Below are 12,682 nucleotides of genomic sequence, written 5' to 3'. Positions count from 1 at the left end.
ACCTGGGACCTGAGGACACTGAGCTTTCTGCGTGGGGACTGGTGGTGAAGGCTGCTGGGGGTTTTGATCAAAGACAGCTTGCTGTCTTGGCTTTCTACCTACATTACATGTGCCAGGAAAGCCCTGGTCCAATCCCTCCCCTGGTTCTTTTTTATCCTCTACATTGGCTTCTTGTCCTTGCTTTCCCATTTGCATAACTAATGCACACAACACAGAGTTCCTGCAATTTTAAAGACAGCTGGCCAGCACATCTTGGATGCTGATGTCAGGAAACATCTGGAAGAGGGCTGAAGTTCCTGCAGGCCCAACTGAGAACAATGGAAGCACATTAATATGGAAAATTCAGTATGGGGGGGCTTCTGTACATAAAAATGGCTGCCAGGCCAACTTATAAAAGCCTTATGCAAAATGTTCTTGTAGTTTGGGCATTAATAAACCACTGAGCAATCGAGTGGTAAGCCAACTAAAACGGAAATATTGCTACTCTCTTTTGGGCCCTTATCTTTGAGACTTTCCCTTTCTTAAAAGGTTTCCTAGAAGTCCTGCCAGCTAACCAAGATAACTCTGTTCTGAAGAATCATGCACTAGTATTTTATTTTATAATAATTTCAAGCCAATCTCCATCTTTCCTTTTTGTTCTTTTTCAAAATATAAAGATATAGAGTTCTGGAACACATATTTTTGCTGTCTCTAAGAAGTCAGTGTTGGCAGAAATATTGAGCTTTATAAAAATTGTGACTGAATCATTTAAATACGAACATTACTTCCCAAGCCTGCATGGCATAGCTGTTGAAGGAATGGGTTTTGGAGTTTGGATTCTAGAGTCTAGGTTTGTGTGACCTTGGGTAAATTACTTAATTAGCATAACTTAATCTGTAAATTGTGGTAATTATTTCTACCTATTTAGACTGTCATAAAGAGTACTCAAGCTGGGGCGTCTGGGTGGCTCTGTGGGTTAAGCATCAGACTCGTGATCTTGACTCAGGTCATAATCTCAGGGTCCTGAGAAGGAGCCCTGTGTCTGGCTCCATGCTGGGTGTGGAGCCTGCTTAAGATTCTCTCCCTCCCTCTCTCTCCATCCCCTCCCCACCCCCCCAAAAAAAAGAAAAGAAAAAAAAAGCCTATAAGCTAATAAGTGTTGGAAGTGCTTAGTGAGATGCCTGGCCCAGGTTAACTATTATGATTGTGGTTTTGTTGATATCCAAGAATTAAGAAGAAATCCTAGCTATAATCTATTTCTCAATCCAACACCAACAAAACATTGAGTATTTGCTTTCAATTTCTGGCCTACAAGTGTACGTTTTCAGAATAGGATTTCTCCACAAGTATTCGCCTACAGTTCTACCTACTGTTTCCCTTTATTTGGACTCCTCCGTATGACACCTGCTTTTCCGCTCTGAGAGCTTGTTGTATTCTCCCCTATCTCCAGGGTTCTGAACTTTCACAGTGTCGTGCATTGCTGTTGGTCTGTTTTAGTCTGTTGCAGCAGGTGTCTATCAGGCCCTATCAATCGGGTGGCTTGTGTCTCTTGGTTTTGGAAGCTTTCTTGAATTGTTGATTTATTGTGAGTTCCTCCACATCACTTCTGCTCTTTCTTTCTGGAACCCCTATTTATTAGAATATTGGGCCTTCTAGACTAATCCTCTGATTGTCTTTTCTCTTCTTCCCTGTTATCCTTTTCTTTGTCTTTTGGCTTTATTTTCTGAGAGCCACTCAACTTTATCACCTTAAACCTTCAGTTAAGTTTTTAAATTCTTTTACCATATCTTAAATTTCCAAGAGTTCTACCCTGAACCCACTGATTCTTTTTATAGCATTCTATTCTTATAAGATCTATTTCACCTCTCTGAAGATATTAATATTTGCTTCTTTTTGAAGATTTTATTTTGCTCCAGTCTGTTTCCTCTATAGTTTTGTGTGTGTGTGTGTGTGTGTGTGTGTGTGTGTGTGTGTGTGTCTATATTTCCTGACAGAGGCTTTCTTCAGATGTCTGGTAATCCCTGCCTTTTATTAATATTTTAGATCTGATGGGAAGTTCTGTGCCATAGATAAAGATTGTTGAGTTCAGTCTTTAGCATGATCTGCCTGGGCCATTTATATTGGGGGTAGGGGGGGAATGTCATTGTCTTTAGGTCTTTTTTTCTTGGTCTGTTTTAGTTTTCCAGGGGAAAAAAAAACCCTACTCTTTTCTGTCTACAGGGGTTATATCAAGCTGCCAGTGTTCTGGAAGTGGACTGGGTATCACAATACTTCATTATATAGACCTTTTTTTCACATCTCTCTGCTTTCAATATAGTATTCCCAATCTTAATCACGCCTAGTGCCCCTAATTCTGGCTTAGGGACCTTTATTATACCCTCTATAGAAAAAACCCTCAAACATTCTTGTGGGATTGGGGAGAGGCAGTCAACTAAGCTGCATTTGGGAGGGGACTTTTGGTGAGACCTATCCTGAGAACTGGGTTGCTTCCTGGTTTTCATCTCTGCTAGTTTAGAACTTAGCTTTTGCAATTTACTAAATCAGATAACAACTGTCCTATTTTTCAGCTTCTAAAATCTCATTGTTATCATTATGTCTTCCTCCTTTTAATTTTTAAAAATCCTTTTATTTCTATTTAACGGATATTCAGGGGAGGGATAAAGACATTTGTTCAATCATTCATCTTCAATCAGTATTTTTCATAGAAGATATTCTTAATTTAATGATTTATTTGAAAAACTAGATTTTCTCTGCCAGAATCCTAGATCAAAGAATTCTGATGAGATCAACCAATCTACTTGAATAGCTTTGTAAATGTATCCATTAATTTCTAGCCAGTTTTTAATATTTTGGCCCTTACAACTGCTGTGTGGTAAATGTTTCTATTTGTTGGCAAAACCTTCTTGGGTTGTTCATCACCTTTTATGTGGTTATAGATGTAAACAACATGTGTGCCCCAGATGGGCTCTGAAATTCAGGCTCCCACTTTGTCACATACTCCTTAACAACACCCGAGTCTTCCAAACACAAGTCCCTAAATCTACTCATTTCAGCTTACCTCCTGGCAACTCTCAAGGGAGACATCTCTGATGACTAAAATCTCTGTAATGAGAAGCTTTTACATTTCAATATCTGTTTTGGTAGGCAGCCTTCTATCTACCTTCTTTCTATAGAGTGCGGTGTGGGTAGATTTGGACTTAAGGCATCAGGGGTCGGAAGTAACCCGGTGAGTCACAAGATGAGCAAGGATTTAGGTCCATGGTAAATGTTAGTAACACCTTCTACATTTTAAACCTTGCCAACATGAGGATTCCTACAGCTGATACCCTCCTGGAAGAGCTGATTTCAGGGGAACGGGGCAATTCTGGCAGTAACTTGAGTGGGCCTGGACTGTGGTGGCACATGGCCAGTTTCAAACAGGATCAGCAGCCCCCGTAGTCTCAGAAAGGCGATGGCCAGCCTTTTGACTATTACTAAATAGTCAAAACTGAAGTCCTTTAAACGGATTTTGGACCTCCATAGTCAATGGAAGACTGATCTTGCTTGTTATTTCATTAGACAATCAGAATGTGTTTAGTAGTATTTTTCTGGTTTATAAGAACACAGTTGAGAAAAAGCTGCCTTTGAAAATCAAAGAATCATAATAATCCTTGTGACTTAGGACCTGCTATTTGCTGGGCGCTTTATATACATGGTCTCATTTAGTCTTCTCAAACAATTCTGCAGTGTTATTATTATATCCATTTTCATAGGAAAAAAGACTGAGTCTCTGAGATGTTGATTAACTTACCTAACATTACAAAGTTATTGAAAATTGAGGTGCATTTAAAAGCAAGATTTTTAGGGGCACCTGCGTGGCTCAGTCAGTTGAGCATCTGTCTTCGGTTGAGGTCATGATCCCAGGGTCCCAGGATCTGGTCCTGTGTCCTGCTCCCCACTCAGTGGGGAGTATGCTTCTCTCTCTCCCTCTGTGCTCTCTCTCTCTCTCAAAGGAATAAATACATCTTAAAAAAAAAAAAAAGCAAGATTTTTTGAATTTTTCTCAAAACCCCGGGTTCTTTGTATTGAACAAGCCTGCTATGCCCAGACAGACAATGTCCAAGAGACTTTTTGTATCATTGGTGCAGTGTCCATTTTTGAATGTAGGGCACATTTCAGATGTGCCAAGAGAAAATGTGTTTATTCTTGCTGATCTATAACAAAACTAAAGGCAAACTTGTCCATTCTATAATATAAGTATATACAATTACATGGCAAAGATCATCTTCCTGGCAAATCACCTTCCAATATAGGTACACAGATAATAAACACAGGATACAAAAGGGGTCAGCTAAGCCTGCTACTTGCCTGAGCTGCCATTTTGTCCAAAGTTATCCCTGCCTGGTACAGAATTGCAAAGACTTGGAGTCCTGTGTTCCAGTCCTGGCTTAATGTTTAATGGATTATCTCCATGAGTGATTATAATTCTGCCTTGCCTAGTAATTCCACCTCTCACTCCCTCCACAAAGTGATAGTGGGAGCAACCTTGTATTTATAATTAGACTTTTTAGCAATAGTCAATTTGTCCTGCCATTTGTGATAACGTGGATGAAACTGGAGGGCATTAGGATAAGCGAAAGAAGTCAGAGAAAGGTAAGTAGTGTATGGTATCACTTATATGTGGAGTCTAAAAAACAAAACAAAAAGTTTTAATTCATAGAGAGTAGAATGGTGGCTGCCAGGAACTGGAGGGTGAGGGAAATAGCGAGAGGTCAGTAAAATGGTATGAAATTTCATTTATGAGATGAATAAGATCTGAGGGTCTAAAGTATATCATGATGACTATCGTTGATAATACTATTTTATATAACTAAAATTTGCTAAGAGAGTAGAATTTAAACATTCTCAGTAACCACCACAACAAAAGTACACATGTGAGGTGATGGATGTGAACTTGGTGATGGGGTCCTTTCACAATGCATGCATACATCAAAGCATCACATTGTACACCTTAAATATATTAAAATTGTATTTGTTAATTATACCTCAATAAAGCTAAAAAAATGTTTAAGTCAGTTGGGTAAGGAATGACTGCTTGATCCAAGCTGTGCCAATGAGCCCTTTCATCTGGGACCTTAGAATTGGTATTAAGAAATTTCCAGTTCAGGGCGCCTGGGTGGCTCAGTTGGTTAAGCGACTGCCTTCGGCGCAGGTCATGATCCCAGGGTTCTGGGATTGAGTCCTGCATCAGGCTCCCTGCTCAGTAGGGAGCCTGCTTCTCCCTCTCTCTCTGCCTGCCCCTCTGCCTACTTGTGGTCTCCCTCTCTCTGTCCAATAAATAAATAAAATCTTTAAAAAAAAAAAAGAAATTTCCAGTTCATCCACTGGGTGTGATCACCTTCTGCTAAGTGAACAGGGAAACTGAGAGAGCTGACCTTCAAGAGAAAAATAAAACAGAAAGGAAGAGAGATGAGAAAAAGAGAGATTGGAGGGTTCCCTCCAGTTCTTCAGACCCTAGATCCAGAGGGTTACCAAGGCCTAAATGCATCACCTAAACACTCTTGGTTTTTATGAATTAACCATGAACTTATGTATTCGTTCTCTGGTTTATAAAAGCTAAACTAAATTATTTCAGTCAGAGCAAGTCCAAGTTTCACAAATTTAGTTTGTGTGCCGTCATGCAAAAGAAGGTTTGGAAGCATAGGATTAGAGAGAGATGTTTAGACAGTAGAATTGCACTGAAACAGAGGGCTGGAAACTGTGAGCATGATGTACAAATTTCTCTTTTCAACCACCAGTTGGCTGGTGATGACACCTCTCAAGAGAGGGATTGTGAGGTGCAAAACAGATTGAGGGGTGAGAATGAGACACACTGTATTTGAGGTGCCTGTGGGAGCACCATGAGGAGATGGTGTCTGGAGCTGGAAAGGGTTCTATAGCTATACGTTTGGGACTTGTCGGCATATGAAAGGTAGTAAAAGCCTTGATGGATGAGTTTGACCAAGATACCATGTAGTGAGAAGACAAAAAGTCAAGGACAGAACCAATATCCCCAGTCCTATGGCTGTTTGCATCTACAGTGATCTCTTTCATCAATGGTATCTTGGGGGAAAGACATTTTTAGCAAATATGAAGTGGCTTTTGGAGTGGAGTATCACACCACCTTGGGACTGTGCCTTCTGCCTTTAAAAGTCTGAAAGTATTCCAGGTGACTTTGGAGATTGGGTGGTGGTAATAGACTTCAGGCTTTAATACTCTTTCAGGTTGTTCCTTCTCTGATTTTTTTTTTTCTTTTTGCAGATTTCTTCCATTAAAAAGTGTGCACACTCCAAGGCCCATTGCCTTCCTGCCCTATATTATCTGCCTTAAAAAAGTCAGTGGGGTGTGGCAAAATGAGTATATGCCTTGGCAGCAGGTTGACTTGATTGAGAATTCCAGCCAATTGTGGGCTTGGGCAAGTTAATCTGTCTAATTCTGTATTTTCCTCATCTGTAAATCTGACTAACAGTATCTCCCTGGTAGGGTTGCTGAGAGGACCGGAAACAAAAGCATTCTACATAAAAACTGATGTACTAAAGCTGGGGCTATTATCATCAAATAGGACATCTACTCTAATGGATTTTTTTTCATGTTTCTCTTTTCTGTGAAAAACACAAAGAATCTAATTAAAGAATATGCTCTGATTCAATAAGAATGAAACTGAATTTTCATATTGCTGAGGTGATGTCAGAGGATTGGGACTCCCCTTTAAAACCAGAGGTGCTAAAATCCTTAAACTGCCTAGAAACATTCCCATTAAATTTTCCTGATGAAGAGGCAGTGCTGACATTTTTTTGTTTCTTTCCTTTCCCTATAGAGAAAGAAGATTCCTGTTCTGGAATATGAACAGATCTTTACCATAAGCATAGGTTGGCAGGGGTACCTCTCTCTTCTTTTTCTTTAAGCAAATGGTAATTTACTATTCTTCCTCTGTTGTTAAATTCCCCTCAGAGGAGTTAGGTGTGGGACATTAGGGCAGGGACAATGCTTCTCCTGTTCTCTTCCCTTTGCAGATACCAGTTTTTGCAAAGAACTCCACATTAACATTTTGGGCTCTGATATCACCCCTAAGCTCTATTTTCATGCATCTAATTAGGAGCTGGTCATTTCCACCTTGAAATACGCCTCTCTTTGTGTTCAATATTTATAATACAGAGTTTCATTGTCTTCCTCCAGATCCTTCCTTAGCTCTGACCTTCCTTATTTCTCTCATCAGTGCCTTTATTCTTCTGATAATACAAGTCAAAAAAGACTTGGTGGCTGAATAACATGATCGAGGACCTGGAATGTTCTTGATCTTCAGGCCCTCTGGTTGCCAGAGATCTAGGCATTACAACCAGACACCCTGATGTGCAGATAAAGAGAGGGCACCCTCTCATGTCTGTCTAGTAAGAATGATGAAATCTGTCCTAGAAGTGTCTTAGCAGACTTTTCATATCTCATTGACCGAAACTGGGTCATATACTCATTTCTAAAATAAGGAGTATAGGATTCTCCTGATTGGGCTTAGACCAGTCAGGATATACCCCTGAGCCAGGGATAGAGTCATCTTCCATGAGATGTGCATACACAAATGAAAGTTCTACTAACACAAAAGGAAGAAGAAATAAAAAGAAGGAAGATATGTCACTCTGGTTTCCTCCTACCATCTTAGTCCAAGCCCATGTGACCTCCATCAGGGACAAATATAATAGCTTCCTAACTGGTCTCCCAACATTCTTTCCCTCCCAGCCCACTTACACAATATTGTCAGATTCATCTTCCAAAAACACTGCTTTGCCACATAACACTTTCGTTGAAAAATGTCATCGGTTCTCTCTGACCATCAGGGAAATACTCAATCTTACCATAGAATGTTTTAATATGTTTTATAATGGAAAGATGCCTTTAATTAACTAACTAATTTAAAAAATAGGGTCTATACCCAACATGGGGCTTGAACTCATGACCCCAAGATCAAGAGTCACATGTTCTACCCACTGAGCCAGGCAGTGGCCTTTACCATAAAATTTCAAAACATAGGACATAAGAGTTGGAAAGCCCAGGGAGATTGGAAGGTCAAAGGCTGGCACCAGGAATATTGGCTTTAAAATGGACTAGAAAACAGATGTATGGGGTCTCAACTAAACATTTATTGTTGTCTAACCAAAGGCACAATCTATAGAAATCTCCCTAAAAGAGAGATCTTCAAATTGAGTTAAGCAACTTTCCAAAGGGATGTATGCACATGGATTTATTTTTTTAAAAGAATAATTTTCCAGATTTTCAACTTGTTCTTTCTGAAAACTAGCCATGGGGTAATATAAATCCTTCATTTTCACTGTGCATTTCAAAACAAACAAACAAACAAACAAACAAACACAAAAAAACCTTCCTTCTCCTTATGCATCTTGGATCTTACCTTGGAACATTACCTCCAGGGTCTTGAGAACCTCTGGGGAATAGGGGAAAAGGAAAACAAAGGGATAATTTGAAGTATTGATTTTGGAGAAGCTTCTTCTTTTTTTTTTTTTTTTAAGATTTTTATTTATTTATTTGACAAACATATCACAAGTAGGCAGAGAGGCAGGCAGAGAGAAGGGAGGAAGCAGGCTCCCTGCTGAGCAGAGAGCCCGATGCGGCGCTCGATCCCAGGACACTGGGATCATGACCTGTGCCGAAGGCAGCGGCTTTAACCCACTGAGCCACCCAGGCACCCCTGAGAAGCTTCTTTTAATGAACAAGCAAAATTGCCAGGTAGATCTTTCCATTAAGGGTAAGGTGTGGGTTTAGACCTGGGGAATTTGGGTCTGTGTTGGGAGGCTCTGAATTCCGATATGTCATAAGAGGTTAGAGGAGGAGTGATTCAGTATCTCTTGTTCCCTGACTATTTTCAAAGAATGAATAACTATCGAGAGAGACCCATGATAGCAAAGCAAAGGATACTTCAAGTGCTGAAGATGATGTCTTCTATTTGTTTTCAGTTATTCTCAAAATTCAGCCCTAGGAGGTACCATTAGTAAGAAAGAATCATCTACGCATAGTAGAAGTTGTGTGGGTTCCTGATTCTCACGCCGGGCTGAGTGGCACAACTAAATGGGAACCACGTCGGATTCTCACATACATCCTGAGTGTTGTTCACCTTTACTGGAATACAGTGTGAATGGTGCTCACTAAACCTGTGCAACTTTGGGGGGTGACATACAATTTTTTTAAAAAAGATTTTATTTATTTATTTGTCAGAGAGACAGGCACAGTGAGAGAGGGAACACAAGCAGCAGGAGTGAGAGAGGGAGAAGCAGGCTTCCCACAGAGCAAGCAGCCCGATGCGGGGCTCGATCCCAGGATGCTGGGACCATGACCTGAGCCGAAGGCAGACGCTTAACGACTGAACCACCCAGGTGCCCCGGTGACATACAATTTTAAAAAATTTAAATGGTTTCTGAGAACACTACTACATTAGATGAAACTTATGGATAAAAATTTCGTGGACTTTCTTGATATTATATGGGCATCACTGAATACAGTAATTAGAACTTATATATATGAGATGACATCATGGAATATTTTTCCAGTGGTAGTTAATTCTCCTTTATTCTTTTAAAACATTATATTTTCAGGCACCTGGATGGCTCAGTCAGTTAAGTGTCTGCCTCCTTGGCTCAAGGTCATGATCCCAGGTTCCTGGGATCAGGTCCCAAGTTGGGCTCCTTGCTCAGTGGGGAGCCTGCTTCTTCCGCAGCCTGCTGCTCCCCCTGCTTGTGCTTGCTCTCTCTCTCTATCAAATGAATAAATAAAATCTTTTAAAAATCTTAAAAAAATAAAAATAAAACATATTTTCTCACTCTTATTAACACAATATAAAATTATATGCTAACTCCCAGACTAGTTTTTAGCAGTTCATACTTCTTCTCTTTCATTAAATATTGTTAAGTAATAAGTTTTAAAAACCTTAATGGGTTATTTTCTGATTTTTTAAGAAGATTTTATTTATTTATTTGACAGACAGAGATCACAAGCAGGCAGAGAGGCAGGCAGAGAGAGAGGAAGGGAAGCAGGCTCCCCGCTGAGCAGAGAGCCCGATGCGGGGCTTGACCCCAGGACCCTGAGATCATGACCTGAGCCTAAGGCAGAGGATCCACCCGCTGAGGCACCCGGGAGCCACATTTTCTGATTTTTTATGTGTGATTTTTATTTAACCTCCCCCTCCCAGTCCATTAGCTACAGACATGCACATTTACCAAAGGAATACCAGAACTTCCATCATCCTTGCTTCATACGTAACTTAACATCTCAGCTGCTTCTTTGGTATTATTATAAATTAAGTAATGAGAAATAGTATTTTTTTAAAAGGTTTTATTTATTTATTTGAGAGAGAGAGACAGAGATAGCAACAGAGATAGCAAGAGAGAGCGTGGGCTGGGAGGAGAGGGAGAAGCAGGCTCCCCACTGAGCAGGGACCAAGATAGGCAGACCCTTAACTGACTGAGCCACCCAGGTGCCCCAAGAAAAAGTATTTTTAAATTGCTTTATACATTTTTTAAGTGGATACATTAATTAATTATAGTAGCTGTACATCCTGATATAAGCTTTTAGTAATTTATCTTATGAGATGTATTCCATAATTTTTCAGTGGTTTCATACTATTCCTCAAATTGAATTTTAACTTAATGATTTGAATTGATAAACGAATTCAGACTTTTCCAACAGAACATAAATCTGATTTAGGTGATCGGTTTGACAATGAGAAATGCCCTTTCCAATTAGTCTATATGGGAAGTATTTCCCGTAAGTTGAATGAGCCAAATCAGCAGCCCTAAACTTCTAACAAAAATATTTAAACTGTGTTAAGATAAAAGCACTTAAAAAATTATGTATTGGCAAAAGTATAATAAAATCAATATTTTTATTTACAGAGTAAACAAGTCACCTTTTTTTGGAAAGGTTTTTATTTTATTATATTTGAGAGAGAGAGAGAGAGAGTACAAGCAGGGGGAGGGGCAGAGAGAGAGGGAGAAGCACATGCAGACTCCCTGCTAAGTGGGGAGCCAGATGTGGGGCTTGCTGGTGAGCACAGGTGGGCCTCAATCCCAGGACTCTGAGATCATGACCTGAGCCAAAGTCAGAAGCTTAACTGACTGAGCCATGGAGGCACCCCAACAAAGCACCTTTAATTGAAAGAGAACAGAGGTAGTTGTTTAGTAAATCTTAGTAGAAATTTTTTTTTAAAAACCCAGGAAATTGCAGATGTGAATGACTTTTATAACTGGGTACCAAATCATTTAGCAAGTCAAGTTGCTTCTTTATATATATTTTTAAAGGTTTTATTTATTTATTTATTTATTTATTTATTTATTAGAGAGAAAGAGAGAGAGAGAGAGCACATGAGCTGGTCAGAGGGGCAGAGGGAGAGGGAGAGGGAGAGACAGACTCCTGCTGAATAGGAAGCCCAACTTGGGGCTTGATCCCAGGACCCTGAAATCATGACCTGACTCGAAGGCAGATGCTTAACCAACTGAGCCACCCAGAACCCCAAGTCAAGTTGTTTCTGATAAAAAAAAGTTCCATAAAATTAAAGGAGTCCTTAGTGGAGTTGTTAGCTGAGGATTTGAATATGATAGTTAAGACTGCCTTTAAATAAAGCGTCTTCCATTCCCATCTTCTTATTTTTATGCAATTTTCTTGGCAGGATCATTTATAAAAATGAAAAGTAGAAATAAAATTGATGTTCTAACTTGGGAAACATGAGCTAATTGAAAAGAAAACAGTCTCATCCATCTTATTAAGAATTGCACCTTTGGGGTACCTGGGTGGCTCAGTTGGTTGAGCATCTGACTCATGATTTTGGCTCAAGTCATAATCTTGGGGTCTTGGGATTGAGCCCAGAGTCAGGCTCCTGCTCAGCGTGGAGTCTGCTTGAGGATTTTTCTCACTCTCCCTCTCACTCCCACTCTCATGCATGCTCTCTCTTCTTTCTACAATAAATAAATAAATCTCTAAAACAAAGAACTGCACCTTTAATAAAATTTTCCTTTTATGTTTAATGTTTATCTTTTTTTTTTTTTTTTAAATAGGCTCCACACCCAGCATGGAGCCCAGATCAGGGCTTGAACTCATGACCCTGAGATTAACATCTGAGCTGAGATCAAGAGGGATACTTAACTGACTGAGCCAATCGGGCAACCTTGTTTAATATTTATCTTAATCCACCATATATGCAGGTTATTTTGATATATTTTACACAACTGGTAACTACAACATTCTTTTTGATTCTTTAGAGGCTGACAGTGGTAGATTCTATTAGTTGCTTCTTAAAATTTGTTCTGCCCTTCCTTGGGTGCACAGCTAGCCTACATTTTCCCATTTTCCTTGCTGTAGGGTGTGGCCTTGTAATTGTTCTGGCAACACAATGTGTGTGGAAGTGATGTGAGTCACTTCCAGGACTCTCCCTGTAAAATCTTTTCCATGCACTCTTTGCTTCTTCTACCAGCTAGAGAGAGTCAAGAATGAGGCTCTAGGAAAGGGGTTGGCAAACTTTGGTAAATGCCCAGACAATAACTATTTTAGGCTTTACAAGCCATATAAGGCCTCTGTGTCATATTCTGTCTTTTTTTTTTTTAATAACCTTTTAGAAATGTAAATCTATTCTTAGCTCCCGGGGCACATAAAAGTAGGCTGGCAAGCTAGATCCCCATTCAGGGGAATG

The sequence above is a fragment of the Martes martes genome (assembly GCF_963455335.1).
Source record: "Martes martes genome assembly, chromosome: 1".
NCBI classification, from domain to species: Eukaryota; Metazoa; Chordata; class Mammalia; order Carnivora; family Mustelidae; genus Martes; species Martes martes.
This window is presented reverse-complemented; position numbering follows the sequence as displayed.